We start from the raw sequence: 12344 nt of genomic DNA, 5'->3' as shown, positions 1-12344 counted from the left end.
CCAGCTCACCCCTGCCCCGCCTCCTCCCCGAGCACGCTGTCGCTGCTTCACTTCTCCTACCTCCCAGGCTTGCGGCGCCAATCAGCTTAGGTGCCACAAGCCTGGGAGGCGGGAGAAGTGAAGCAGACACGGCGTGCTCGGGGAGGAGGCGGGGCAGGGGTGAGCTGGGGCGAGGAGTTCCCCTGCATGCTGCCCCCTGCCCCCCTTGCTGCAGACGGCCCTCCCCGTGCTCCACTGCCCCAGCTCCCTCCGCCTAAATGCCGGCGGCGACTGGGGCGGCCAAAGATCCGGCCGCCGCGGTCGCTGCCGACGAAAATGGCGCCCCCCAAATCCTAGCACCCTAGGCGACCGCCTAGGTCGCCTAAATGGTTGCACCGGCCCTGGTCCCCATTGTTGTCTCTTATAGGATGGGCACAAGAGTGAAGCTTGGCGATGACAGTCAATTCCATGCTGGAGGAATGGGGCAGCTTTCTCTCTACCAGTTACAGTACTAGAGACTATGAGGATGAGTGCCCATAATGGCCACTGTCTTCATTAGTATCTTAAGGAACTCAGCATTTCTCAGGAGGCACTCAGCACTTTGAAGGACGTGGCATAAAGAACATTACAAATACGACTCACATATACCCATTTGAGGAACAGAAATCTACACACAGAAAAAAATAGCAGAAGACAACAAAAATTCTCCTACCAGTTAATGTATAATGCTTATTCTCCTACCAGCTAGTGCATAATGTATCAGAGTACTGCAGATGAAGTTCTGTATTAACACCTCGGCAACAGTGTGGCTGTCATCAGTTTTGAGTGGTTAAAATTGTCTTATTATAACTGAATAAATACCAAAAATAACAGAACAACAAAATTGTCTGGTTGGTTTTTAAAGAAGTTTTTAACATGATACTGCTGTTTTAGTTTCAGATAAGAATCTCCCCCAATCTACTGCAGGGCACAATTCCTGATAGATTTGATTTCAAATCTCAATCTTAATATTTCTGAGCTTCATAAACACAACATTATAACTGTCACCAACATATCTCTACCAGAAGGCTCATAAGCAAAGTTCTCAACGGAAGTAGCTCAATCCCTTTATTTTTTTAAACAGGATTATCAGATCTGTCCAAGATTTAAATATGGAATTTTAAAGGAAATTGTGATTCAGATCTCAATAAATCTAAAAATGAAAAATAGCCTCCTACTAAAGCCAATGCAATCATTTCTGTTTCTTGCCAGAGAGTTGCAACCGTCATGAAAATTGGAAGCTTACAACATTGGATAGCTAAAGCCTAGCCCAGAAGAGGGGAAGACAATAAGCTAAAATAAAATAAAACCAACTCTAGAACTGCACTAACATAAAATCCTATTAAAATCAGACCTGGTGCTTTCCATTGAAGAACTTTTTTTTTTTTTTTTTTACTTGCTACAAGAAGCAGCTGTAACACTCATTACATTACTGCAAAGAATGACTGAGAGCAAGATACTTCCAATTTGCTTAGAAAAAATAAAAAAATTTGCAAAGAATATTCTGGATTCTGACTGTGAAACACGGGAAGCCCAGTTTTCAAAAATGGGAATCTTAACAAAATGGTCAAATCCTGCATTTGGACCCTCAAAATTGGCTCTTTGGGATATAAATGCTCTTTTCAGCAGACCCATGTGACTGAGCCTCGAAGTTCAGATTCGGATCCAAACTGCCCCTTAGCTTGAGAGGATTCCAATCTGGTGTTCTGGTTCAGGCCTCTCTCTCTGCTTTTTATATCCTGAGGTGTTAATGCGAATATCCAAATGCACAACTTGGACATCCTTCTCCTATTTAAACTGCCATGTATGAAAACTTTCAAGTACTAGAATTCTCTTTGCTACCACATACTTGAGGAAGAGTGAGGAAAGAGGAGGAGGAATGGGTCTCTTTATATCTATATCTACGTACACACACATTATAGGAGGAGCTGGTAGAAACCTCTATATTTAGCCTAACACTTTCCCGTATGAAGGATTCTTGCAACCATTCCTGTGAGAAACTCTCACACCATTGTTTGCAGCAGGCCTTTGATATTGGGCAGGTGGAATGTGCTCATGCTAGAGAAGCACTTTTTCATTGTCTCGAGAAATTCTGTTCATTTTTTGCTGAGGTATAAACTGTTAAAAATTCCTGTTTCTCTTCTCTTGATTGTGTTCCTCAGGAAAAATGTTGGCAGACTGCCAGAATAATAACTGCATGCACAAATTCTAAGGCCAGGCTCATGTCAGCATCAAAGCAGCAGCAACAGGAATATCTGGGAGCTGCCAGAGCAGCTATAGTGGGCTAGGAAAGGGTCCCCCCATCCCCAGACCTGGCTCATGGGCCCAGTGGCCTCTGCCCTCTTCTGAGAGTACCAACATAGGGCAAGGTTTCTTCACCTCATACTGCAATCTCACCACTCAGGCTGAACACCTGTTCCCTAGCAGCCAGCCCCCTGTCCCTCTGCGGAGATGGAGTTGCAGATCCTCTAACTCCCAAAGGTAGGGAATAGGAAACAAAACAGAAAAACTGCACACAAGATCAACCACCATCCGAACCCACCATAGTCCACCCCACCCTCTGTGGGCACCAAGTGGGGCAGGAGCTACGCCAATTCCTAGTGGGGCTAGAGAAAGAGGGAAGAGAGCCAGGCCAGGCTCGGATCTCCCTTCACAAACCAGCCTTCTGCTGCTTACAGCCCATGTAGTTAGTTCTGAAGATCCAGCAGTAGCAATTTGTACTGCAATGCTAACAGTTCAGTCGAAACGCTGATGATGATGATGATGGGGGAGGGATGGTTACAGTCACACATGATAGAACCTTTTTCCTTTTAAAACAACCTTGAAAATTACATTTAAAGCTATATTAAAAGAAAGGTATTTAGTTTTCAGACTCAAGCACTCAAAAGTTAGGAAGTGTTAGATTTGCACTTGCTTGCGCAATTTTAATTCCAGCGTCCTTGTGCGTACGCGTTGTGGGGAAATAGAGCAGGGGGGCCTTCTTTTTGATAGCCAGAGCTGTGGATCTGAAGGCCCCGAAATAAACCCTCCAACAGAGATCTGTTATGCTGATGGCCTTTACACAGAGTAGGGCAGGCCTAAAGCCTGAGCTAGACTAGGTCAAGGGTCATGTCCAGAGGAGGGAGGAAGGAGGAAGGAAAGAAACACAGAATAATGCTAAAAGCTACAGAAAGACTGCTTTAGCAATATAATAACCGCAAGTTTATGAAATACATTAAGAAATTGCTTTTGCAAAGAGCTAATCACTCTTGCAGTTGTAGCTATCTGCAAATTCTCCAATTCCAGCTATCTGCAAATTAACCAATGTTAGCTCTCCTTTAAGCGTCCCCTGGAAACCCCCCTTAAACCTTTACCGAAATCCCCCGGAAAATGACATGTACCAAGTCTTAAGACATGTACCCAAGCTAGGGCCGAGCGCCACCCCTGCGGAAACCACTGAACGCCCCTCTACCCACATAAACACTCACTTCTCGGGAAATTAAGAAAGAAGGCGGGGAGGGGGAGGACAGACCCCAACCCCAGCTTCTTAGCTCGTGATCAACCCATGCCCGGCTTGTGACTAACCCCAAATTTCCTAACTTATGACGTATTGTTTGTACCTTGCTTGTGGTTTGATGGAATAAAAGCCCGCCTGCGTGTGGGGCTCGGTGTGTTGGTCTCCGGACTACACCCCAGTGCACTGGTTTGTATGTCAATAAACTGGCCTCAGGCTTGAGTCTTTGAACTAAAATGACTGCGTGGGGGTCTTTGACCACGACAGCGTTATGATACAGTCTTTAATTACATAGTCATCTATTACTTTTTCCACAAGATGCTTGCTTCATTCAGTGCACAGGACGTACAAGGGGGCAGAATTAAGGCTGCACAGGCAACTGTAAACCTAGTATTTCCTACGTTTCAAGTGCTTGACTTTGCAACCTAAATAATGTTCTTTTAATACAGATTTTTTAATATTACTCGTGTGCGTGTTTTATCTTCTTATTTCGGTTTGTGAAAACATAGCTTCCTTTTATCCCTAAAGAGAGTGTTAGCCCTCCAAGGACCCCTTTCAAAAAATAAATAACAAATTTACTGTATGAAAATACAACTAATTTCAAAACTTTTAGACTCTGCACAGTCCAGCTTATCAAAGAATGTGCCATCTGAAGCTGCTGAGATGCACAGTACCATTGTGTATTGTCTCCCGTTCTCTTTAACATAGATATGCTTCCTCTTCTCTTGGTTACTTGCCAATATAACCTAACCCACTGGTGCCTGGTCCATGTGTCACTATCAGAGTTCATGTGTAATCCAGCCTGCTGCTAGCCACTACTGATAATTTGATTCCCAAGGCTGTTGAAAGTGACCAGAAAAGGAGGTCTGAGACATGGAGGAAGTGAGGGGGTAAAACTGACAAGAGAAGTAGTGACCTAAGAGGAGGGCTAGAGAGGTTAAAATTAACAAAAAGGAAAAATGACACTGATATTACTATGGGATGGAGGGTTCTGAAACACAGGGGAAGGGTGTGAAACTAGTAAAGGAAGCAGGAATAGTGAGACACTGATATGTGCAATAAACGAAGGCGAGGAGGCTAGCACCACAAAAAGAGAAGGGAATGTAGTGCTTCGAGCTATGAAACTGCTGCTTTAGTTTCTTACATGCTGCACATTTACATTTCTAAGAATTCGCCCAGTGCATATGTAACCCACACACCTCCTGGATGTGGTGTTGTGTCCCATCTAGTGGCACTGAGACCACAGAGGGAGGGAGAGAGAGAGAGATTAATGAGTCTGCTCTACAGCCTTAGCTAAAAGTAGCTTTTAGCTCATGCAGTAGAGACTCATGCACTCAGCTCCAGAGGCTCCAGGTTTGATACCACCCGCTGACGACCAGGGTCTGTCGGCGTTACACATAGAGTTCGACAGTCATTTTGTTCTACGAATTGCTGCAGCCTACTACAGAGGAGACACCTGCTATGCTAGAGAGTTTACATTTCCTCTTTCTTCTTCTTGTTTCCCATAATCTAAAATAAAAATCATTCAGAGTACATTGCTGCTCTTTGTGTGTTATTAGTCATAAAGCTTTTTATTATTAATTATTATTACTATTATTGAGTAAGGAAAACAGAGTGGGGTGGGAGACACAAGTAGACCAAATTTTCAAGAGAGACCTGGGTCCAATTTTCAAGTGCTCAGCACTAACAACTGAGGCCAGATTTTCAAAAATGTTCAACTCCCATTTAGGCACCTAGCTAAGGTCTAGATTGTTAGCGATGCTCAGCAACCTGCAGCTGCCATTCCAACATCTATGGACAGATTCTCAAGACTTTAGCACCCAACAGGCTGAGTTCTTTTGAAAACCTGGCCTGAGCTGTGGGAAGCGGCACGGGCCAAGGGACGTGCTGGCCACCGGCTTCCTGCAGCCCCCATTGGCCTGGAGCGGCGAACCGCCGCCAGTGGGAGTTGCGATCGGCTGAACCTGCGGATGCTGCAGATAAACAAACCGTCCCGGCCCGCCAGCGGATTTCCCTGACAGCCTGCATACCAAAGGTTGCCGATCTCTGGGATAGATGTTCCTAAATGACAGCACAGAAAGGTGCCAAATAACTAAGGGCCTACGCCTGAAAGGTATTAAGGACCCACAACTCCCACTGACACCTCTAGTTGTTTCAAGAAGTCAGCACCTCTGAGGCCCTTTTGATGTAAACTCTTCGGGACAGAGACTGTGTCTTCTGTGTCTGTAAGGCACAATATAAAAATGAGTAAGAATAGTTCATGGATCTTCAGATTCCAGAATCCAATAGTACACTTTGTCTTAGACACCATGGTCATGGGCATAAAATAGGACTCTAGATAGATAGTGAGGTAGATTAGAAAGAAGGAAATCTAACTTGATTTATAACCTCTCTGAAACTAGTACTTTATCCCACAGTGTCCATTATAACTAGATTATGCCTTCTCTTTAGTCACTGCTTTAATTTCCTTCAAAGTTCCAAATTAATTTTAAAATTCTTCTCCAAGGGACTTTACTATCAGTCTCATCATCTGGTTTCTACACTTCAGTATGTGCCAGATGGCTTGGGCACAGGATTTATTTTATACATAAAGATGGATATAAATAGGGCAAGTGTCCAAATCTGTTGTTAACTACGCTTCAAAGCTCTGGAATGCTGTAACTTGCCTCATTTAGTGAGTGTCATCTGTGTGCTCTGAAGTATGTTCAAGGTGTTCATGGTCTCTTAAACCTTCTGAGTTTTCCAAATTGTTTAACTGGTTTGGGGTCATTTCCTTTTGTCAAGAGAGTTAAAGGCTGAAAGACTCCGGTTGCAAATGTCTTTTATTTTTGGCTGCCTCGATGTTAAGAATCAGATCAAATCACTTTATATAGCTCTTACTAGATCTTGCCCAAAGCACTGAGGAGATAACTCTAATATAAAATAATATACAATTAGGAACAGTGCTCAACACTATGAATTCTAGATGCTCAGACATCAATGTGATGGGCACAGTACAAAATCTTATTAGATAGGCAGACAGAATCAGTAGCCGCAGCATCTTTCCCTTGGGAAAAGGTATTCTTACTAAATCCATTCAGAGAGTGCTGTTTTAGGACACGATAGACTAAAAAGGCAAACTTTCTGAGGTTTACTACCCCTACAGTAAATAGCAATCATCTACTGTTAAAAGTAAGTATAATTCACTTTACAAACTAAGCATTTTTTTCTTTTTCTTTTTTTTAACTATTCTAAAGCTGCCTGAGAATAGCCTTGTGGTTACATTGGTACCTTTAATCTTACTTGCTATTTCTAGCTCTTGTTGATTTTCCAGCCTACAGTCTGACACAGCTTCTCTTTGGTTTTCAGACTCCTTGTTTATTTACTGCAATGAGAAATCTCTCTTTCCCCCCCCCCCAATTTGGACTGCATGAAAAAGAATCTGTTGTACAGCAAGGTCTGGGAAAAGATGGACCAGTTTGCATTTCATTTTTACTCAGAATAAAAATATAGATTCAAATTACCAAAGTCATGGTCCATCTATAAACTGTATACATTCTATGCTATTTTTGATTATTTAGCACATACAATATATCTCTCGGAAACACATATCAACCAAGCATGTGATTAACTAGGTATATTTGATGCACTAGAAAAACAATATGAGAAGAACGTATTTTTCACACTTCTGAAAACCTTCCTGGTTACAACTGGGGAGAGATTATTATCCCAAGAAAGACAATTACATTTTTGTTTTGTATTCATTCCCCCTGCCTCTGCCTTTACCAACATTTGCAGTAAGTAGAAATAGCAAATTTATATATTTGGAAAGAGAGATTTGATAATGAGTTGAAATATATTACAATACTTTTCATCTTTCACCAAGGAATCGAGAAGGAACCACATGTGTGAGCATGCCAGTTGGAAGGCATTCAGATACCATAATGATGGGTGCAGTAGAAAAACCTAATAGATCCATGCTGTATCCTGGAAAGTAGTGACTCCAAAAAGAACTCAAGCATAATAGTGGACAAGCAACTCAACATGACTCCCAATGCGATGCAGTGGCAAAAGAGAGTCGATGTGATTATTAGATGTATAAAAAGGGGAGTAGCGAGGAGGAATAGGGAGGCAATTTTAATGCTGTATACAGTATTGATGACGCTGATACTCAGGCGATCTGTGCCTGACAATAGAGGGGGGGGCAGAAGAGGGGCAGCTGGCTTCAGCAGTGTTACTGAATATGTTCAGTACAAGCCAAGCAGCAAATCTGAGGGGGGCACGTGACCCCCCCCCCCCCCCACACACACACACACGTTGCCTCTACTGATACTTGAATTCTGCATCCAGTTCTGGTGTCCACACTTTGAAATGGAATTGCAAAGTGGGAGAGGGTGCAGAAAAGAGCCACAAACATGAGTTAAGGGCTGGAGCAAAAGGCCTTAGAATGAGAGACTTAAAGAGCTCCATAAGTTTCGGTTACCAAAAAGAAGACTGAGAGGTGACTTGATTACAGTGTGTCAGTGTACCTGCACTGGGAGAAAATGCTGGTTATGAAAGGGCTTTTTAATGTAGCACAGAAAGGCATAACAAGAACCAATGGCTAGAAGTCAGACAAATTCAGATTAGAAATGAAGTGATAGATTCTCTAACTCTTGATGTCTTCAGATCAACACTGGATGCCTTTGTGGAAGATACGCTTTAACCAAACACAAGTTATTGGGCTCAATGCAGGAGGTCAGACTAAATGATCTAATGGTCCTTTCTGGCCTTAAACTCTATAAATCTATGAGAAGGATCTCAAAGCACTTAGTAGACATTAAGCATGAAGTAGGTACCACTTTATCAACATTTATAGATAAGGAAAATGAGCCAGAGAAGACCAATTCCTGCTTATCTTACTCATGTGAGTAGTCGTATTGATTTCAATGGTCCTCCTTTGTGAGAGTAAAGGCAAGCAGAGTTTGACCCAGAGAGAGTAAGGGCTCGATCCTTGGAGGTATTGAATGCCTTTGGCTCCCACTGAAGTCAGCAGGAGTAGAAATTGCCCAGCATGTCGCGTGAGATGCTCAATATCTTGCAGAATCAGACCTTAAATGGCTTCCACTAAGTCCCACAGCAAGTCAGTGCCAGAGCTGGAAATGTCTACTCTCATACTATATGTTTATTCCATACAAAAAAATTATGTTAAAAGGACACTAAAGATGCACCCTGAACCCCTAAAAGTTTACATGTGCAAAGTTAGCTCTGCCACAATGTGCATATGACTATGGGCTTTAATAGTATGATCACATGCCATGATTTTCTCATACTCTCTACTTTGGACATATAGAGAGCCAAACTTGTTAACATTTGTAGAAGATTCTTCCAGTAGTGGGCTGGCCAGGGTAACAGACACCATGATAAAAAACAATAAATGAAAGCCAGAGCTTTTGTTACGGAAGTTATGTCTTGACAAACACACAGCCTTAATTATAGTGGTGCAGATTTACACTAGCACTTTCCAAGAAGTATTATTTCAGAATGGTTTGGGGTCAGCTGACATTCATTTAGAATATCTGATTTCTACTTCCATTTTTCAGGAAGTTCCCACAGAGCTTGGATATAAGAGAGAGAGGGCTGACATCTGGGAGTTTTATGAAAGAAGAAACACTAAGTATATAATGTTCTATCTCAAAATAAAAATACCAGCCACAAACATCTAAAATTAGGCACAACATTGTTCCTCTAACTTGACCAGTGGTCTCTTCTCCTGAATTCTATGTGCAGAAATTGAGTTCTGTAGGCTGCATACCACAGCTCCCCTAATATAGAAATCCGGGTAAACTTAGGAGGTTCTGAATAAGATTTAACCAATACATTTTGATCTTTTGCGTATTAATTGGGAACAGGAGTAACCAGTCCTGTCATGCCTCAGAATGCGCTGTTCAGAGAAGACATTGCTTGTGGTATGTTATTTAAAAAAAATATTTTATGATGTTGATATTGTGAAACATTTTATTCAAACTACATCTCACTATGACATTCAAGTCTGGATAACTGAAATTACCCATTATCACCCTTCTAGTATATTTTTTTTCTTCCTTAAACTCTTTTGCAATAAATATTCTGGATCAGGTTAACCACTGATCTACACGGAATCATTTCCACTGAAATCAATAAGGTTGCACCTTCTTACATCACTGGTGGATTTGGCCATATGACAACTTCACTGTGTTGATCTGGACATTGGTTGTATACCTACCAGCAAAGATATGGCCCCGATTCTGCAAACAGAACCACATGGACCTTTGTGCACACACACCCCAATAGTTCTCTTTGCATGTTTAGGTCTTATACTTGTATACTTGTAGCCTGGGATTCAATAAAGATTCTGCCTCAGTCATGGTCCTCTTCCTGACCAGAAGTTAGTTCTGTAGAGTCTATGGAATCCTATGTACAGCACTGTTTCAATACCAATAAAACCCAACCTAGCTTCCACCGCATAGTTATTATAGTATTTGATTACGTTGTTTCATTCCACCATGTTTTAGAAAAGCCAATCATGTTGAGACCTTCTCCGAATGTCAAACATTCTAGCCTACCGATTTTTCCTGTTAAAAATTGGTATTTAGTAAAATATTACTTTTCTGGAATCTCATTGAGATGAGAACTACACTTACTTTTCTTCCCCCAGCACAAGCCACCTTTATTCACCTGCTTGACTCTAGTTCAGATATCTAATTTGCTCAGTCTATAACTCCCACTCACACCACACTCCTTTTTAAAGGTAATCTGCAAAAGGTTGTCCTTTTAAATACAAGCTTGCTTCTAAAATTCCAAAAGAACAAGTAAATTCGAAATCCCTCATAACTCAAAACTGGTTCATGCAATTTAGTTGAACCTAATCAGCTCTATATTCAGCTCTATATTCAGATTAAGCATCAGAAATTTTCTTCTTGAAAAAAGGAATATTGTGAGAAGGTGAAAATGCCCGTATAGAATGGAGTGCGTCTTTCATTCTATGTTTGTGGTGGTTATAATATTGCTAATATTGGCAGCTGTGGTAGGGAAACAATTGGAGTGGTGGCCCTTACAAGTTGTTTAAAACAAATTTTGCAAGAGCTATTTTCAATTTCCTTTCAGTTAACTCATGAAGCTGATATTTTGATCTTTGTTAAAAGTTCAGGAAGTGACCAAGTAAGCAGAAAAAATTTGCAGAAATGTGATTTCATATGCAAAAATTATCTTTGTCAAAACAAAGGCACAATGTTGAGGTCTTTAATTTAAAAAAATAATCAAAACAAACTATGGCCTACTGTATTACCCAGATAGGTTATTTTCTGAAACTGGATGATTATTTTATGAATTCAAAATGAAAAGTATAAAATTTGAATTTTAAAATTTTCACTTTTTTTCTGAATAGTTCATAGACTCATAGACTTTAAGGTCAGAAGGGACCATTATGGTCATCTAGTCTGACCTCCCGCATGATGCAGGCCACAAAAGCTGACCCACCCAATTTCCCTTATCTCAGCTGTTGAAGTCTCCAGATCGTGATTTAAAGACTTCAAGTCGCAGAGAATCCTCCAGCTTGCGACCCCTGCCCTATGCTGCAGAGGAAGGCAAAAAACCTCCAGGGCCTCTGCCAATCTACCCTGGAGGAAAATTCCTTCCCGACCCCAAATATGGCGATCAGTAGAACCCCGAGCATACAGGCAAGATTCTCCAGCCGGACCCACATTTTACCAGCGATGGCACGTTATTGCCTAATTGACTAAAATCACGTTATCCCATCAAACCATTCCCTCCATAAACTTATCTAGCCTAATCTTGAAGCCATAGAGTTCACATAGCTCTACAAGAATATCTTAACCTCTAATTCTTCAGGATCCAAGGAGCCAATGTTTGTGTCAAATTTGGTTAAAATACAAATAGACCGATAATTACATTTGTAAACAAAAGCTACACACGTTGTTTCGTCTTCAGCAATTTAACTTTCATCAAACCCTTAACACAGACTCATGCTATTATTGTCCCATTCGGTTGTCAATCTTCCACTATCTTTGCTTCTTTCTATACCTTCTCTAGCGCATGCTCTCAGCTCCTCCATTACAATCAAACCCATCAAGCCAACAGAATCATCTCCCTTCAGAGCTCTTAAACTATCATGCCAGGCAATCTCCAATGTTAGCATGTTGTATCTCAATGACACATTTTCAGGACCAGGACATGGGCAGCCTGACCTAGTAGTTGGAGCAGGGGTGGTCATGCCTAGTGGTGAGAGCCAGAGTCCAAGCCAGGGTCAGAGTACAGGAGCCAAGAACTGGGGTCAGGTCTAGTGCAGCAGTCAGGAAGTTTCTCAGTTACTCAGACAACTTTTCTGGCTTAAATTGTATGAGCTAGCCAATCAGTAGGGCCCGTCATCGCCCCTCATCAGCAGTACCTCTGGGAGGGGTTAGAGTTCTGCTAGAACTCTCGCTTCCAGTAGTTCTGGATCAGCTGCCCAGCAATGCTCAGGGTGTGAGGGCTGCTGGTAATCTATGGGCCCAGGTTCGAGACCTATGGACTTACATCATCCCCTTCCCCTAGGGCACATCAGGGTGGCCTAGGGCCTGGTTTCCCAGGATCAGAGTCAAGGAAGGCTCTCAGTAAGTCGGGAGCATGGACATTTTCCATGCGCTCCCAGGAACATTCTTCTTGTCTGCAGCCCTCACAGTTACCCAAATATCAAAGTTTGCCCTGCTTTCTTTTGGAGTTGAGGATTTTGTGGACAATATATTCAGCATGATCTTGGACATGAACCAGAGGGGGGAGGGGTGGGAATGGGTTTTGCACATAAGGCTTCAGCAATGACATGTAGAACTCTGGGTGT

At 42.1% G+C, this 12344-nt stretch overlaps 1 protein-coding gene across 1 annotated transcript in view; it reads right to left on the bottom strand.

The window, feature by feature from the left end:
* Positions 1–12344, bottom strand: part of LOC113406061 (phosphate-regulating neutral endopeptidase PHEX) — a gene marked incomplete at its 5' end in the record, with an annotated part of 117396 nt that overhangs the window by 86660 nt on the left and 18392 nt on the right. The window lies entirely within an intron of this gene.

This window comes from Terrapene carolina, unplaced genomic scaffold, assembly GCF_002925995.2.
Source record: "Terrapene carolina triunguis isolate 2854851 unplaced genomic scaffold, T_m_triunguis-2.0 Scaffold22, whole genome shotgun sequence".
NCBI classification, from domain to species: Eukaryota; Metazoa; Chordata; order Testudines; family Emydidae; genus Terrapene; species Terrapene triunguis.
Note: the sequence above shows the minus strand (reverse complement) of the source record. Positions and strands in the feature narration are given on the sequence as shown.